We start from the raw sequence: 19,401 nt of genomic DNA on the forward strand, positions 1-19,401 counted from the left end.
GGAAAAATGGGAGTTACCAGTGTCCCAGGTGTGCATTAATTATTTTTCCACTGTCCATTGCATCATGTTTGCCACGATCCCTATTGGCCAAAACAAGTCACATGGCCAGCCCAGAGCAAACACAGGCAGTCATGAACACCTTGGGACCATTCTTGAAATCAACATATTGCCCAAAACACAGAAGTACTAACATCTTGATGTTTCTTCTATAGCATTTCTCAATATCCTCCCATCCGTGGACTCGAACAGCTGTAGACTTTGAAAAGGATGTGGTGTGCATCTTAAAAACTGCAGACCCAGTAAGTCATTAAAAATCAATGTGGTGTGCATATGTGCATGCATGCTCACACGTGTGTGTGTGTGTGTCAGGAAGAGATGATTTCTAAATAAGGAAACTACACAGAATGCTAATTAAAAGTGGGCACAACAGAATAGGCACATCTTGCCAGCTGTGTATATCGTACATTCCTTCCGGGCACATACTATCTTATCCTTCCATTTTTCTCCTTTCTTAATTACTCTGTACTTAATTATGTCTCTGTAAATTTACAGGTGACCAATAGATAGTTAGGTAGATTAGATAGATAGATAGATGATGGATGGATAGGTAGGTAGGTAGATAGATAGGTAGGTAGATAGATATATAGATAGATAGATAGATAGATAGATAGATAGATAGATAGATATCCTGGCAGATAAAATAGTCCCACTCCATTTCTCCAGATATAGTCTAAGATCTCAGGAAATATTTGCAGCTTATTTTTTTAAATTTCTTGAGACAGAGTTTCACTTTGTTACCCAGGCCGGAGTGCAGGGTGCAATCATTGCTTACTGGAGCCTTGAACTCCTGAGCTCAAGCCATCCTCCCACATCACCCTCCAAAGTAGGTAGGACCACAGGTGTGCACCACCATGCCCAGCAAAGTTTTGTATTTTTTATAGAGATGGGGTTTCACCATGTTGCCTAGGCTGGCCTAGAATTCCTGGGTTCAAGAGATCCACCTGCATCAGCCTCTCAAAGTGCTGGGATTACAGAAATGAGCCACCACTCCCAGACCCTCTTTTTTAAAGACTAAAAACTTGAAAACTGTAGACCCAGTAAGTCATGTATATATGTACCTCATGAGGGTTGGACCCAAGAGAAAGTAACTACCTGCCTACCTGCCCATGTGATGTATTTTGAAGGATATTAGGAAAACACCCTTACTGCCCAAATACTCATTTATTTCCCTGAAGCACAAGATGTATGCTTAAGAAAAGTTTAAGTGAAACTTTTATCAAAGAGTTTTACAGCTATATATACATATATAGCTATATATATATGTATGTGTATATATACACACACACACACACATATATCTTGGCTGAATTCAGACCCAATAAAATGATGCATGAACTATGTACTTGGGATGGGGCAAAAAAGGGTGAGTATCAGAAGCACAGAGGAAACAGACATTGAAAAGGGATGTAAAAACATTATTTTATTATAACCTTTTTTTATTGTAAAGTTTAGCTGAAGTTAGTTTACAAGTTAACTGACAGTCTGTTAACTGATAGTGATTTTCCTGGGGTGCATATTGATGCCTGCGATATCCCCCATGTACCATGTGGGTGACGTCGTTCAACATGGCCACGAAAAAGCAGACTTTGGTTCTCAAGAGGCTGTAACTTTGTACAGTTGTGTTTTAGGGCATTGCAGGAAGATCTGGCGTTCATTCCACTGTGGGTGAAAGTGCTGAATTAGCAGCTACTAATTCAGGATTATTCTTTATTTCTAGGATTATCTTTTTGCCACCATTACAATGACCCTTTCAAAATAAAAATAACAACTTGGGAACTTTATTAAGCTTTCTCCTCTTTAAAATCTTTACTTTGGGAGGCCGAGGCAAGAGGTTTGCTGGAGATCAGCAGTTTCAGATCAGCCTGGGCAAAATAGTGAGACCCATCTCTACAAAATAAAAATCATCTATGCGTGGTAACAGGCGCCTATGGTCGCAGCTACTTGAGGTACTGAAATGGGAGGATCGCCTGTGCCCAGGAGTTTGAAGCTGCAGTGAGGCATGTTCATATCACTGCACTCCACACTGGGTGACATAGAAAAACTCTGTCTCAAAAAATAAGTAAAATGAGGTCTTTAGATCTCAGATTATCTTCTGATTTCTCAAAAGGTGAAGTTAATGACCTATCCTAACTTTAGTTCATTTCTCAGGTTTAAAGAAGTATCTCTTTCCATAAACTAATATCAATTTTTGCCTTACCATAGTAGAGAGTGTAAATTCAGGTTTCTAGTGCAAAAGACCTTTATTTTTGAAGACTGAAGCTAGAAAGTCCTTCCTTTAATAATGTCATCTGTGTCTTTCCATTTTCTAATGAGAGAGAGAAAACAATTTTCTGGGTCTTTTTTTCTTAGATTTGTTCTGAGTTAAAACTTATTTTCTCTTTGAACTACTCGTGAAGAAAAAGGCTGCTTCAGTCAAAAATGAACAGAAGTCCAAGGACAGTGATCTGGCAGTATCTAAGATAAGAATTTTCAGCAAGTTTATGAAAATTCCCTTGCTTACAATTAATGTAAAAATATAAATACATAGTTGATGGGAATGCAAAATGATACAGCGTCTTTGGAAAACAATTTGGCAGTTTCTTAAAAAGCTAAACAGACACGATATGACCCAGCAGTTGCACTCATAGGTACCAGTCCAACGGGAATGTAAACACATCTGTCCAAAGACTTGCACACATAGCAGCGTTACCATAATAACCATAAATTAGAACCAGTCCAAAAGCCCATCAGCTGGTAACTAACCCGTTCTTGCATTACTATAAAGAAATACTTGAGGCTGGGTAATTTATAAAGAAAAGAGGTTTAATTGGCTCATGGTTCTGCAGGCTGTACAAGCGTGGCACCAACATCGCTTAGCTTCTGGGGAGGCCTCAGGGAGCTTTTATTCATGGGTGAAGGTGAAGCGGGAGTAGGCACTTCACTTGGTGAAAGCAAAAGCAAGAGAAAGTGAGGGGGGAGGCGTCACACACTTTTAAAGGACCAGATCTCACAAGAACTCACTGCGATGAGAACAGAACCAAGGGGATGATGCTGAACCATTCATGAGTGATTGACTCCCACAGTCCGGTCACCTCCCACCAGGCCCCACCTCCAACGCTGGGGATTACATTTCAGTCTGAGATTTGGGCAGGGTCAAATATCCATACCATATCAGCTGGACCCTAATGTAAACCGTGGACTTTAGGTAGCAGTGATGTGTGCATATAGGTTCATCAATTGTGACAGGTGTACCACTCTGCTGGGAGCTTTTGATAACGGGGGAGGCTGTGCACGTGTGGAGTAGGGGGCAAAGCTCTACGTTCTGCTCAGTTTTGCTGTGAACTTGGAACTGATGTAAAAAACGAAACTATATTTTAAATGGCCCTGCATATGTTGAGATGTCAGCTGTCAGCCATCTTTCTCATTATCTTCGGGTTTCAGACTATGATGTAGCTCAATATTATTTCCTGTGTACTTATTTTCCTCCTCAGACATCCAACTTTTTGAAACTGTGGCTTTATATCTTTTATCTATGAAGAACATGTTTGTGCATTTCCTTTTCTATCTTAATTATTTCCGAAGTTCTAGCTTGCTTCCTTTTTTATTAATTAATAACTTTTATTTTTAGTTTTGGGGTCACAGTAAAATTTGAGCAGGGAGTACAGAGAGTTCCCGTATCCGCCACACTAATTGTGTCCCAAGTGTCATTTAAACTCTGTTTAAGTTTCCTCCCGTTCATCTGTTGCTTTTATTGAGACATTTTCTTTTGGCCTCTCTTCTATGTCACTAATCACATTTTCCCGGGCTCCTCTTGTTAATTTCTTATATTCTTCATGTCATTTCTAACTATAAAAGAAGAGTGGCTTTTATAAGGAAAAGATAGAAGAGTGGTTTTACAACAGCTGAGTAGGAAAACTATTGTTTTAATGCAATAAAATTCCAAATACAAAGGAAAAAGATAAATTTGATTATAATAAAGAATGTGAAAGCTACTGCTCATCAAAATACATAATTAAAGAATAAGGGATTGATAACCCCACAAACTAAGAACTGTTTGCATTATATACATCCCATAAAGCACAGAAATCCAGAATACAAAACAAATTCCTACCACTTAAAAAGAAAAGTCCTGAAAACCCATTAGAAAAATGGGTGAAAAACTTGAATGACACTACACAAAAAAAGAGTATCCAAATGGTCAATAGAAATATAAAAAGACGTTTAACTTCTTCATCTTCAGGAAAACGTGAATTTAAATCATGATGAGATACAATTCTACACACACCAGTTCAGCTGAAATGAAAAAGAGAGCAATTTCAAGTCCTGGCAAGTCCATGGGACAATCACACCATTCATGTGTGCGTGGTGGAGTTTAAATTAAACCACATTGGGAAACTGTTTTGCAGCATTACTAAAGCTGTGTGTGTAGCTACCCTGTTCCCCTCCACACAAACATCTACACCAGGTAGGTTCTCAAAATGTTCTTAGTCCCAGGAGTCATAGGAGCTCTGTGCAGGAAACTGCCCAAATGTCCATCGACAAGAAAAATGGATAAACACCGTGGCATCTGCACCCAGTGGAACACTGGATAGCAATAGAAATACACAAACCACAATCCACACAACAGTGAGGAAACTCACAGGCCTTATGCCAAGCTATGCCCAAGGGAGTCCATATTCATGGTTCCATTTACATAAAATATAAAAAGAATTTTATAATTCATTTTATAAAATTATCAAAATGAATGAATCTGTGGTGCTATTAAACAGTGGGTGCTCTTTTGAGAACTGGATGGCGTCAAAAAGTACTTCTGAGATGTGGCTGATATTCTGTGTGTTGATTCAGTGCTAGGCACGTGGGTGTGTTCAGTTTGTGAAAGTTCTTGGAGATGAGCATGTATCATTTTTTGCATTTTCTGTATGTATGTGTTACTTTAGTAACAACTTGGGGAAAAAGAATGAAGTAGGAATATACAATCTGACAGTCAAAATTCAGCCAAAAATATCAGTAAGCATAGAAGATGATACGAAAAATATGCTGTGACATTTTTGTTAAAAATCCATATTTCATTAGCCAGGTGTCATGGTGGGCCCCTGTAATTCCAGCTACTCAGGAGGCTGAGGCAGGAGAATCACTTGAACCTGGGAGGCAGAGGCTGCAGTGAGCCAGGATCACACCACTGCACTCCAGCCTGGGCAACAGAGCAAATCTCCATTAAAAAAAATAATAATCCATATTTCAGTTTGTATTGTGTATGTGTACAGAAAACCCTAAATGGCTGCATACAAAAAATAATTTAAAATTGGAAAGAAATAATGAAGAGGTAAAAAAAACAAGTTAAAAATATGATTTTTGCATTTTATTTTGTTTACTTGTAAGTATTTTATAGGCTGTATATTCATATACATGAAAATGAGTGAACAAAATTTGGCAAAAAAAAACTATGCACTGTACTAACAAAAGCATATCTCGAGTGAGTAAAACCAGATGCCTCATGAGATTGTTAAGCTGATTTCCAAAATCGTCACTCCTCGGGTTGCTGTTACATATTCTGAATGATATTTAAATATAGTGTTAAGTTACATATATATTTAAATGTAACTTAAGTGATATTTTAAAAATAAAACATGAAGATTTATTTTATTTGAAATAACAAATTAACATCACCAAAGAGGAACAAGTGAGTATCATGTGCCTGCAATTGTGAAAGACAGAAACTCACGTATGTAGTATTCTGGCTGAGAAAGCATAACCTAAATGAAACCATGCAGAAACTTCAGACAAGCACAAAATGAGGGGTGTTTTAGTTAAAAGGTGTTGGAGGGGCAGACTGCATTTTTCAAACATGTTGATGTCATTTTGAAAAGAAAAAGAAAATGTTTCAGATTAAAGGAGGCTAAGGAGACTTGCTATTTAGTGTTCCACTGGGTGCAGATGCCATGGTGTTTATTCATTTAAATTCAATCCCTCACCAGCGGCTAGATCCTATACATGAGAGAAGAAAATGCCGAAGCATATCATCACATCAGTCAGTAAAATTGAAATACAAATGGCAGATTAGATAAAAGTATTGTGTCAGTGTTAAGTGAACTAATCCAATAACTTAGAAAAAATGAATAAATTAATAGACATATACAACTATAAGACTAAATTATGAAGAAATTAAAGTGTTAGCAGACCAATAACAAGTAAGGGAATTGAATCAGTAGTTAAGTTTCTCATCAAAGAAAAGCCTGGGACCTAATGACTTCACTGCTGAATTCTACCAAACATTTAAAGAACTCATAGCAATCCTTAAGCTTTTCCAAAAAACGAAAGAGGAGGGAAATACTGATGAAAGAAAGTAAAGACACAAGTAAATGGAAAGATGTCTTACATTCCTGGATTGGAAGAATTGAAATTCTTAAGACGCCCATATCCAAAGAGATCTACAGATTCCATGTAATCAGTATCAAAATTTCAATAATATTTTTCACAAAAATAGCAGAAAATTTTAAAATGTTATGTATCACAAAAATATAATTAGCCCAAGGATTTTTGAGCAAAAAGAACAAAGCAGGAGGCATCACAGTAACTGATTTAAAAATATACTACAAAGCTATAGTAATAAAAACAGCATGGCAGTGGTATAAAAACAGACATATAAACTAATGAGACAGAATAAAAAAATCCCAGAAATAAATCCATGCATTTATAGTCTATGTACTTTAAATAAAAATACCAAGGACTTACAATGGGGAAAAGATAGTCTCTTTAATAAACAATGCTGGGAAAACTGGATATCCATATGCAGAAGATTGAAATTAGACCCTCATCTCACACCATATACAAAATCAATTCAAAATGGATTAAAGACTTAAATAGAAAACCTACGATTGTAAAACTAGAAGAACACATAGGGGAATAGCTCCATGACATCAGTTTAGGCAATAATTTTTTTATATGACCACAAACACATAGGCAACAAAAGTAAAAATAGACAAATGGAACTGCATTAAACTAAAAACCTCTGCATAGCAAAGAAAACAACTAACAGAGTGAAGAGAAACCTACAGAATGGGAAAATATATTTGCAAACCATAATCAGCCTGCAAAATATGTGAGAAACTCAAATAACTCAAAGGTAAAAAGACAAATAACCTGATTTTAAAAATTAGCAAATGACCTGAATAGACATTTCTCAAGAGAAGACATACAGATAACTACTAGGTATATGGAAAAAAAAAAAGGCTCAGCCAGGGCACAGTGGTTCATGCCTGTAATCCCAGCACTCTGGGAGGCCGAGGCGGGTGAATCGCCTGAGATCAGGAATTCAAGACCAGTATGGTCAACATGGTGAAACCCTGTCTCTACTAAAAATACAAAAATTAGCCAGAGGTGGTGGTGGGTGCCTGTGATCCTAGCTACTTGGGAGGCTGAGGCAAGGGAATCACTTGAACCTGGGAGGTGGAGGTTGCAGTGAGCCAAGATTGCACCACTGCACTCCAGCCTGAGTGACAGAGTGAGACTCCATCACAAAAAACAAAAAGGAAAGAAAAAAACGCTCTCACCATCTGTAATCATCAGGGAAATGCAAATTGAAACCTCAATGAGATATTACCTTACACCTGTTAGGATGGCTGTTACCTGAAAGATAGAAGATAACAAGAATTGGCAAGGATGTAGAGAGGAGAATCCCTTTTTAGGCAATATGCTGAGTATTTTGCCCTCAAATACTTCATTAATATATATACACATATATATAGTTTATACTCAAATACATATGCAGATATAGATGACATTTTTTAATGTATGTATAAAAAGAGACTGAAAATGGTGAAGCAAATGGGGTAAAATGTCAACAGTATGTGAATCGGAGTAAACCATTGCAAATTTTTTATGTTTGAAATAATTTCCAAATAAAAGTTTAAAAACTGGAATTTAAAAGTCCTGAAAGTCGTCTTTTAGCTTCACCTCCTCTTCCAAGGAGTAAGCCAATATTAACAGTTTTGTACATGTACTTCTTGATCCATTTCTATGTTTTTCGTTGTGGTAAAATATATATAACATAAAATCTGTTTTTAAGTGCACAGTTTATTGCATTAAATACAAAAATGTAGAACTCTTCTTGAATTTGCATGCATCGTTGTGCAGGGGCCAAGCCAATTTTGGCTGTATTACTCCAATTTTAGTATATGTGCTGCTGAAGCAAGTATTCTATGCATTTTTAAACATACATGTTCCAATATTATAAATGTAATCATATTGTACCAAAAAAGAAAACGAAAAAGCAAGATGTTCCTAGTAAAATGAGAACAAAAATCTCATCACCAGCAGAACTGCAGAAATGTTTAAGGAATCTCTTTGGGCAGAAAGAAAATAACTGATAAACATTTTAACTCACACAATGTAATAAAGAACTCTGGAAATGACAAACATAAAAACATTTTTTCCTACTTAATCTCTTTAAGAAATATTTGACTATTTAAAGTAAATATAACAAAGTCTGTGGGGTTCATTGCCTACACAAAAGTAAGATATATTACAACAGTGACACAGAGGACAGGAGTAGCAGAATGAAAGTCTGCTTTGTAAGGTTCTTACATGTCATGTGAAATGATATAATGATATCTGAAAGTAGACTGTGATTAGTTAAATATTGTAAACCCTAGAGCAGCCACTAAGAAAAACATACAAAAGAGGTATTGCTAGTAAGCCAATAGTGGAGAAAAAAGAATCTAAAAAATATTTGATTAGTACAAATGAATAAAGGAAGAAAGGAAAAGAAAATATAAAATAGATGGGACGACGGGAAAACAAATACAATATGGTCGATTGAAACCCAACTATGTCAATATTTCTGTTGAATGTAAATGGTCTAAACACTCCATTAAATGACAGATTGTCAGACTGGATAAAAAAGCAAGACCTAACTATATGTATGTTGTCTATTAGAAACTGACTTTAAATATAAAGACATGGACAGGTTAAAAAAGGAAGAAGAACAAAGCATTTCCCAAAATGCTACAAAAAATTACATAATGTCATGCGAGCATTAAGCAAAAGTAAGATAATTGGCTATATTATACAAAGTAGATTCCATAGCAGGGGATTGTAATGGGAAAGAAAGCAGAAAACAATGCTCACAGGGCTTCAAAATACATGAAGCAAAAACTAATAGAAGTAGAAGAAGAAATAGACACAATTACAGTTATAAATTTCAATGCTCCTCCCTAAAAAGTGTTAAAATATGTGGGAAGAAAACCAATAAGGATGCACGAAACTTGAACAACACTATTAACTACTTAATTGACATTTAAAAAACAGTCCCCCAACAACTGCAGAATAGACGTTCTTTTCAAGTGTACGTGGAGAATTTACCAAGGTAGATCATATTGGGTCCAAAAAACAAGTTTCAATAACATTTAAAGGATTAATTTCCAAAGTATATTCTCTGACAACAATTTCACAACTAGGCATGGTGGCTCACACCTGTAATCCCAGCACTTTGGGAGGCCGAGGTGGGTGGAGCACCTGAGGTCAGGAGTTTGAGACCAGCCTGACTAACATGGTGAAACTATGTGTCTACTGAAAATAAAAAAAATTAGCTGGGCCTGGTGGCAGGTGCCTGTAATCCCAGCTATTCAGGAGGCTGAGGTAGGAGAATCGCTTGAACCCAGGAGGTGGAGGTTGCAGTGAGCCAAGATCGCGCCATTGCACTCCAGCCTGGGCAATAAGAGCAAAACTCCATCTGATTTTTTTAAAAAAAATCACATGTTAAATAAGAAAATATTTTGAATGGCATGAAAATGAAAGCAGCACATACAAAAAGTGTGGGAATCATTTAAAGCAGTGCTAAAAAGGAAATGTGTAACTTTTTTGTTTGTTTGAGATGAAGTCTTGCTCTGTCCCCCAGGCTGGAGTGCAGTGACACAGTCTCCACTTACTGCAACCTCCACCTCCCAGGTTCAAGCGATTCTTCTGCCTCAGCCTCTGGAGTAGCTGGGACTACAGCCACCGCGCCCAGCTTATTTTTGTATTTTCAGTAGAGACAGAGTTTCACCACTTGGCCAGTCTGGTCTCAAATTCCTGACCTCAGGTAATCCACCCGCCTTGGTGCCCCAAAGTGCTGGGACTACAGACACGAGCCACTGCACTTGGCCAGAAATTTGTAACTTTAAATACTTATGTTGTAAAGTAGAAAACTTTATAACTAAATATCTAAGTTTCCACCTTAAGAAACTAGAAAAAATGAGCGATTTAACTCAAAGTAAGCGGAAGGGAAGAAATAACCAGAAATCAATAGAATAATAAATGAACAAACAGTAGAGAAAATCAATGAAACCAAAAGTCAGTCTTTGAAAATACGGCTGGTAAATCTTTAGCCAAGTTAAACAAGAAAAATAGATAAAGAACACACAATTACAAGTACCCAGAATGAACAATTTCAATACACTACTAAAAGGATAATAAAAAAAAGTTATGAATAAATTTGAAACAATGAATTTATCAAATTAGATAAAAATACATTCCTTGAAAGATTAGAACAACTAAAGCTCACTCAAAAAGAAATAATTTAACTATCCCTATTTCTATTAAAGAAAGTGAAGATGTAGTCCTAAACCTTTCTACAAAGAACACCCGTAGATCCGGAGGCTTGACTGATGAATTCTACCAAATGTTTAAGGAAGGAATAAAACCAGTCCTACACAAAACTACAGAAAGAAGACTTTCCAGTTCATTTTATGCAGCTAGTTTTACCCTGATAACACTAGAAACAGAAATTTAAACGTTAGAAAACTACAGACCAATATTTCTTATGAACACAGACACAAAAATCCTTAACAAAATTTCAGTAAATCAAATCCAGCTACATGTAATAAAAGAATACATCATGAACGAGGCGGGTTTATCCCAGAAATGTAATATTGAGTCAATATACAAAAATCAATAAACATAATTTATAATACTAGCAGACTAAAAAGGAGAAACTACATGACTCATATAGTTTCATCTTAAAAGGTTCACAGAAACATTTGACAAATTTAAATACTCATTCATGATTTTTAAAAATAGTAATAATAATCCTTAGCAAACTAGAAATAGGAGAAAACTTCCTTAATGTGATAGAGGAAATCCACCAAAAACCTACAGCTAATACCATAATTTAAAACTGAATTATTTTCTCCTAAGATTGAGAAGAAGGCAAGATGTTCCCTCTTGTTACTTCTATTGAATGCAAGTTTCCAGTTAATGTTCTAAGGCAAGAAACCAAAATAAAAATCCTGTCTTTAGAAATGTGTATGTAAAACTGTCATTACGCACTGGCAATGTGGCTGCTGATACAGAACATCCTAAGGACTCTACCAAAAAGTAACCACAGCTAACTAAGAAGCAAATTTAAACAAGGTCACAAGATACAAGGTCAACATACACAAATCAATTATATTTCTATATGGTAGCAACAAAGAATTGGAAATTGACATCTTATATTGTAAACTAAAAGCTCCCCTGGGCTCCTGCTTCCTCCTCCTCTCCTCTTGATCCACAAGAGGTTTGAGCCAAGGTTCTCCCCACTCTCCTGTTTAGGCTCAGGCACTGTGCCAGCCCCAGCCTAGCCCCAGGACTCAGATGATTTTCTCCTTTGCCCAAGCTTTAGGAACCAACTTGCAATTTGCTTTTTGCAACATGTTCTGACTCTTTGGAGTATGGTTTGAACTCATCGATATTCATGAGCTTGCAAACAGGAGGTTCTATTCCCTGGGGAGGCTGGGTGGTGGTGAAATGACCCATCCCTTAGTCTCACTATGGCACTGGCCAGGCTACCATCTGCACAGAGAAGAGCTGTGCAGATGCTTCTTGAAGAAATCCTTAGGCTTCTTCCAGATGGGATAGACCTTTCATCCTTCAGCTAGGGTATTTTGGCCTCCAGAGATGAGTACTCAGAAGCCCATATCACCGTAGAAGACACGAAGTTATAATTTCTTGGGGACTCTGATATGTTTTTCATTCAGTTTTTAAAAAATGTGTTCCCAGGTCTCCCATCTCACAGCAGCTAAGAAGCGATGCCAGGGCAAAGAGCAGTGTCCTCAGTCACAGAGGTTGCTGCAGTTCAGTGGGCCGGCAGCCAAGGAGTTGCCTTTTTTTTTTTTTTTTTTTTTTGGCAGGGGCGAGGCGGGGCGGGGCGGCAGTGGGGAATAAATTATTTACTATTTCTGCTTGTGTGGGGTTTTATTTCTGGTTAGGTCATGAACTCCTGATGCACACATATCTTTGCTTTTCTTAATTCAACTAATTCATTTTCCAATAAAAGTATGCTAACTCCTTGTTTGACTATATTAACATGTACGTGTGTGTGAGTGTGTGCATGTGCATGCGTGTGTGTGTGTGTATGTGTGTGTGTGTGTGTGTGTAAAATCTCCGGAAGTGAGCCCTTTTTGTGGCACATTTCAGGGACTTCCAGCATATGAGGGCCTCCTTCTAGCTACAGTAAGATTATGATGCTAGAATGATACTTCACATTTTAGTACACACTGTGCTAGACACTGCGTCAGATATTTTGCAAGGTTTATCTGCTGTAATCCTTACAACACCCATGTGCGGTAGACTGGTACAGCCCCACTTCACAGACGAAGTAACTGAGATTTATCAAGACAAATTAATTTGCCCAAAGTCACCTCCAGGAATGATGGAGCTGGCTTTCGACCTCAGCAGTCTGATGCCGGAATCATTTCTTTTAGTTCCGTATTTTGAGACTGATGGTTCAGTTCTTGGAATAAGACTATCCAACAGAGAGGAAGGACAGCAGCCACCTCCAATTCCATGTTATCGGCTGCAGATGAGCCACACGCTGCTCTAAGGTAAGGGTCAAAGTGTCTGGACTCTGACTTAGGGCATTGATTAATTTTTTGCAGAAGTGACTGTTCTGCCCTTCTCAAATGTCATCCAACCTAGACCCACGGGAACTTGACAAAAGTTCCCATGGCATGAAGGGCCCATGTGGTTTTCTAGGAGCCTGTGACAAACCGCAGCTCTGGTGGGAGGACAGCCCTCTGCCCTTCTGAAAAAGCACTGGCAAGAGCGATTCCTTCATTGGTTCATCAAATATGGTTAAGCAGCTGGTGCCTCACACTTGTAATCCCAGCTGCTTGGGAGGCTGAAATGGGAGGATCACATAAGGCCAGGAGTTTGAGACCAGCCTGGGCAACATGGCAAAGAAAAAATATGGTGAAGTATCTCTTTCTGTTTCTGGGTGTGAGAAAGACAGCAACAGATTGTGCTTTCATAGAGCTTACAGTCTGGAAGAGAAGACAGAAAATTAAATGAATACTAGAAGGGACCATAAGAGTAATCCCAGAGGAAGTGCTGGGTACAAAAGGAGTGTAGCAGCCTAGGCAGATGCTTCTGCTAAAAAGAAGTAACAGACATCAGGGTAGGGACTTTGGAGAGCCACCTCCAGCACGCAGAGGCAAACCCTAGCGTCTGCCCCAGCCATGAAAAGAAGCAGAGTAAGACTACGTGGGGCTGAGGAGGGCGTTATCTGTAGGTGTCTCCAGACATTTTAAATCACCATCAAAGACATTGTGTGAGCTCTCTGGGACACTGCAAGAGAAAAGACATCTGGGAGTTGCAGGATTCTGGTATTGCTGCTTGTAGGCACAGAGAACCCAACGTTTTACATTCTCATCGTGCTTGTCAACCACACTGATAACTGGCTTTGATCTATAGAAGCTTGATTACATCTAGCCATTGCTAAGTCTCTTTTTCTAAATATATTTTTTTTTCATATATGGGAACTGCTATCCTCCTAGGGAGAGTAATTCCTTTTCCAAGATTGATTTTTCTTTTCTTTCTTTCTTTTTTTTTTTGACAGAGTCTCACTTTGTTGCCCAGGCTGACAGAGTTGACTTTAGGAAAGCATTCATTGTTTTAGAAAAGCATACATTCTGTAGTTTTTCTGTCCAGTAGCTAGAACAATAATCCTGACTTGTATGCAAATAACAATAAAAATAACAGAAAAGTTAGAATAATTTTTAACTTTTATTCTAATTTTTGAAATTGTTTTTATAAGTGCATCTGAGAAGTTTGATGAGCACCTGATAGGGCTTTGCTCTGTGTCCCTACCCAAATATCTCATGTCGAATTATAAATCCAGTGTTGGAGGAGGGGTCTGGAGGGAGGTGATGGAGTAATGTGTGTAGACTTTGCCCTTGCTGTTCTAGTGATAGATTCTCATGAGATATGTTCCATTGAAAGTGTGTGGCGCCTCTCCTTTCTCTCTCTCTCTCTTTCTCTCTCTCTCTCTCTCTCTCTGTCTCCTGCTGGCCATGTAAAGATGTGCCTGCTTCCCCTCTGCCTTCTGCCATGATTGTAAGTTTCCTGAGGCCTCCCCAGTCATGCCTCCTGTACAGCCTGCAGAACTGTGAGTCAACCTTTATATATATATATATATAAATTAGAAAGCTTTTCTTTTTATAAAGTACTCAGTCTCAGGTAGTTCTTTATAGCAGTGTGAGAATGGACTAATATAGCACCATTCTGATAGGGTGGGAATTCCTATTCTCTTGGGAACAGATGAGAAATGTAAGGGAAAGGGGAGGAGCAGTCCTTCCCAAGGTGACTTGGTAACCACTCAATTGGCCGACATATGACTCTTAATGTCTCTGATGTCCGCTCACGGCAGACAGCAGCACATCCAAAAAGTTATCGAGCTAATCCAATGTTCGGCTAATAATTTGAAACATATGATCAAAGATGCCCTGAATTTCGTCCTTTTAATTATTGCTCAAGAAGACTAATAAAATAAAAGGAAGGCTTGGCATAATGGCTCACACTTGTAGTCCCAGCACTTTGGGAGGCCAAGGCGGGTAGATCAATTGAGCCCAGGAGTTTAAGACCAGCCTGGCCATGGAGAAAACCTGTCTCTACTAAAAATACAAAAATGTTCTGGGCGTGGTGGTGCACACCTGTAATCTTAGCTAACTGGGGGGGGCTGAGGCACAAGGATCACTTGAACCCCAGAAGCAGAGGTTGCAGTGAGCTGAGATTGTGCCACTGCACTCCTCAAATCTATAATGTAGTTTTCTTAAACCACAAAGCAGAATTTGGTATCAACAAATGAACTTTAAGTAGAGAATATTTGGTCATGTGCTATTAAAATAGAGAAATATTCCATTTTTAAAACAGCACAAGAGCTAAAATAAGCTGTGTAATGTAAATAAATGAATTCATTAGGAATATTAATAAATTCAGCCTTCAAATCAAATTGTTTGTGTAGTAAATTGTCATTTGTTATTTTTTTATACACAACAAAATAACTTTTAAATATTTAGCTATAGGTTACTAAGAATTGTTTTTATATCCATATTCCTTTAAGTAAATTTGATAACTTTAACTGTTTAAAATTAAGGAGTCCTTCAAAAGATTTTTTGGACAGTACTGAAGAAAATAAAATCCTATTATTCATGTGAAAAGTGTTTCCTCTTGCCTCGATAAAAAGATCAAAATATTACATTAAATTACTATAGTACCCTGAAAGGTTATTATATTTCTTTGATAAATATGATGGTACAGGAAACAAGCTAGATATACAAACTGACATTTTATTATGCACATAAGATTTTCATTAGTTATGTGTTAGATGTGTTTATATCACACAACATATCTGTTGGCATTTTCCTTAATGTCATTTGTTTATTTATTGCCTTCATAATAACCCTGGGTGCTCTGAAAGTAGAGTATCACAAATTTAATCTTTTACTATTGGGATTGCATTTTCATATTTACTAGGCTATTTAGTAAAAAGAGCAGGGGAAATCTTTGATGCCAGATTGTCACATGAAATTAAATCTATGTCCTTAAAAACGAAATGGAGCACTCAGCACATGGCTGTGCTCATACAGAATTAGATCTAGCATTGTTTCTGGTTTTTCATGTTGCTAAGAACTATTTCTTGCTGTCTGGAAAATTCCTGTCTGAAATTATCTATGCAATATTTCATTTAAATTGCAAGATAGAATAATCTTTTACATTTAGCTTCTAGAACTTCTATGTAAACAGGCCCATCAGCCTAAAGATAGAACACTAACTTATATATGTAGTAAGACAGACACAAATCGAAAAAGTACTATATTTCTGTTTAGCTATCTATTGCTGATCTAATTGTCAAGTTTAATCTTTTGCCTGATTTAAGTTGTTAACACTTGAAAATCTACTTCCTGAAATTGGCTCCCTGTCATGAATATCAAGGCATGTGAATTTCAAATAAACCTGAAGGAAGCAGGATCATTTTAATTTCCCAGCAGCTATAACAGGATTTTTTTCATATATGTGTATTTTTATATCATGATTATATAATGTTAGTAACAATGAGGACATGAATTTGTGAGTGCTTCTATGTGCCTGGTATTGTGCTCAGTGATTTACATGACTTATCTCCTTTAATCCTCACAAAACTCTCTGAAGTAAAAACTGCTATCCCCTTTTTGCAGATAAGGAAACTGAGGTTTCATGACATTAAGTAACTTGCCCAGTGTTGTACCGCCAGCAAGTGGTGAAACATGAATTTGGAGGGAGACATTTTGACTTCAGATGTCATGCTTTTAAACTAGTGTTCTACCTCAAAAAAGAATTTAAGGTAGCGTTAAAAGATACCTACAGTATATCAAAAGAACATTAATTAGGAGCACATGTGAAAAAACATAGAGAACAGGAATATAAATGGCACCAGAATTAGTCCAGTACATGAAATTTACAGTACTTAAATTAGGGTGAACTACAAATGTACTCTAAGCTTTCTAACAGTCTTCACAAAGACCAAACGGAATATGGTGCCTATATTGTAAAATCAAACCATTTGGTCAACTGAAGCACATCTATTGTTTATATTAAGACTGGGAAGACAGTCTCCTAAGCATCCTCATAAACCGAATACTATGCAAGGTAATGAAGCCCATTTTCAACAATATCCTTACAGTAAACTATGATGATGAATTTCACTGGGCTATTTCTTACTGATCTACTGATACAAACAAATAGCTTGATTCAGTTAAGTCACATCAAAGCACAATTCAGTTAAAGCAACTTTTCAAGAGGCCACTATGACATATCCAGATATATACAAGGGCTGTAAGCAAGAATGAAGGCATTAATGAAGCCAGGCAAATTGCTCTGAAAATAGAAAGCTAACCCCCCAAAAAATAATAAATTTACTACATAGTTTTCCCTCACTAAAGATATTAATTAATTTTAGTCTTTATCTCTTAGTAATAGATCTTTCCAAATTCCTGGTGTGGTTGTAGACCAAATTTACCCTGTGATTTCACATTTACTTGTTTTGTTTATATAATTTGTGCTCATTTCTCAAACATGCTTTTTCATTTTTTTTCTCCACCTTAAAAAAAAACTTTCCTTTTATGATCAGCATCCATGATGCCTCTATAAATTTTTCTCCGATTCTGCTCACCTAACAGAATCAATCAAGTCGTATGCTGTATTTCCATAGCACTTTGGAGAGAATAATAAAAGAATGTATTGAGCATGTACTATGTACCAGGAACTTCCCTTTCATGTTTACAACTCAATGAAGAAGATACCAGTACTATTCCCATTTTACGGTTGAAGGAGTTGACGTATTGAAGGTGAAATAACGGCCAAAGTCACACAGAAAGTAAACGGTAGATTCAGCTTTCAAAGCCAAGGCAGTCTGGCTCCAGAACCCCCGCAGGTAGCTGGTGCACCATTCTGCCTATAATATACACCACCAGCTGTCACTTGGCACGTGGCACTTAGTGTTTCTATTTTTATCTCTCTTCCGTCTTCTCGTCGCCCATTCTACCTTTCTCCATTTCTTCATATCCTATGCACTCCTTGTCCAATTCGGATCTGGCTTCTGATTCCCCCATTCCATCGAAACTATGTCCAGAAAATATTTGCAAACTATGCATCCAACAAATGTCTGATATCCAGAAGCTATAAGGTACTTAATAGGAAAAAAAAACCCTAACACCGCATTAAAAAGTGGGAAAAGGACATGAGCAATTACTTCTCAAAAAAAGACATGTAAGTGGCCACCAAACATATGAAAAATGCTAATTATCACTAATCTTCAAAGAAATGCAAATCAAAACCACAATGAAATACCATCTCACACCAGTCAGAATGGCTGTTATTAAAAAGTCAAAAAGTAACATGTTGGTAGGGCTGTGAAGAAAAGGGAACGCTCATACACTGCTGGTGGGATTGCAAGTTAGTTCAACCACTCTGGAAAGAAGTTTGGAGATTTCTCAAAGATCTGAAAACAGAATCCCATTACTGGGTATATATCTTCAACCCCGCAATCCCATTACTGGGTATATATCTAAAAGAAAATAAATCATTCTACCAAAAAGATACATGCACTCGTATGTTTATTGCATCACTAGTCACAATAGCGAAGACATGGAATCGACCTGGGTGCCCACTAAGGGTGGAATGGATTTTTTTAAATGTGCATATACAACATGGAATACTACACAGTCATAAAAAGAATGGAATCATGTCCTTTGCAGCAACATGGATGGAGCTGGAGGCCATTATCATAAGTGAATTAAGGTGGAAACAGAAAACCAAATACCATGTGTTCTTACTTATAAGTGGGAGCTGGCTGGGTAAGGTGGCTTACACTGTAATCTCAGCACCTTGGGAGGCCGAGGTGACAGAATTGTTTGAGGCTAGGAGTTTGAGACTAGCCTGAGCAACATAGCAAGACAAAAAAAGCCCCCAAAAAACAAAAAAAAATTATCAAGGCATGGTAGTGCACGCCTGTCATCCCAGCTACTTGGCAGGCTAAGGCAGGAGGATCGCTCGGGCTCAGGAGGTTGCGGTGAGCTATGATGGCACCACTTCACTCTAATCTGGGTGGCCCAGTAAGATCCCTTCTCTAAAAAATAAGTAAGTGGGAGCTAAACATTGGATACAAATGAAAACAAAGATGGGAATGATAGACATTGGAGACTCCAAAAGCATGGTGGAAGGGATGAGGACACGGGCTGAAAAGCTACCTATTGGGTACTGTGTTCACTATGTGGATGACAGGTTCATTGGAAGCCCAAACTTTGTTATTACACGATATGTCCACGTAACAGATCTGCGCGTGTACCCCCTGAATCTGAATTTTTTTAAAATTTTTAGTTCTGGGGTACATACAGGGGATGTACAGGTTTGTTACAAAGACAGGAGTGTGCCCCAGTGGTTTGCTGCACCTATCAACCCATCGACTAGGTATTAAACCCAGCATAAATTACCTATTTTTCCTACTACTCTCCCTCCCCCCACCCCATCCCCCGACTGGCCCCACTGTGTGTTGTTCCCCTCCCTGTAACCATGTGATCTCATTGTTCAGCT

General features: G+C 37.7%; 1 long non-coding RNA gene and 1 other non-coding gene across 3 annotated transcripts in view; one reads left to right on the plus strand and one right to left on the minus strand.

Moving 5' to 3' along the window:
• Window positions 1–210: 210 nt before the first annotated feature.
• The window catches only part of LOC105715718 (uncharacterized), a 38,095-nt gene continuing 18,904 nt past the window's right edge, over window positions 211–19,401 (plus strand). Inside the window, exon 1 of one of the 2 annotated variants that reach the window (XR_001107110.2) lies at window positions 211–299. This is a non-coding gene — a long non-coding RNA (uncharacterized LOC105715718). Of the gene's footprint in view, window positions 300–13,169; window positions 13,246–19,401 lie in introns of those variants that run through there. The other variant, XR_010339477.1, reaches the window with a different exon arrangement.
• LOC135271425 (U6 spliceosomal RNA) lies at window positions 8,129–8,230 on the minus strand. Its single transcript, XR_010339568.1, has one exon. It is a non-coding gene; the product is annotated as a U6 spliceosomal RNA (small nuclear RNA).

This window comes from Aotus nancymaae, unplaced genomic scaffold (assembly GCF_030222135.1).
Source record: "Aotus nancymaae isolate 86718 unplaced genomic scaffold, 86718_ANA_hifiasm-v0.15.2.pri h1tg000077l, whole genome shotgun sequence".
In the NCBI taxonomy this organism is placed as follows: domain Eukaryota; kingdom Metazoa; phylum Chordata; class Mammalia; order Primates; family Aotidae; genus Aotus; species Aotus nancymaae.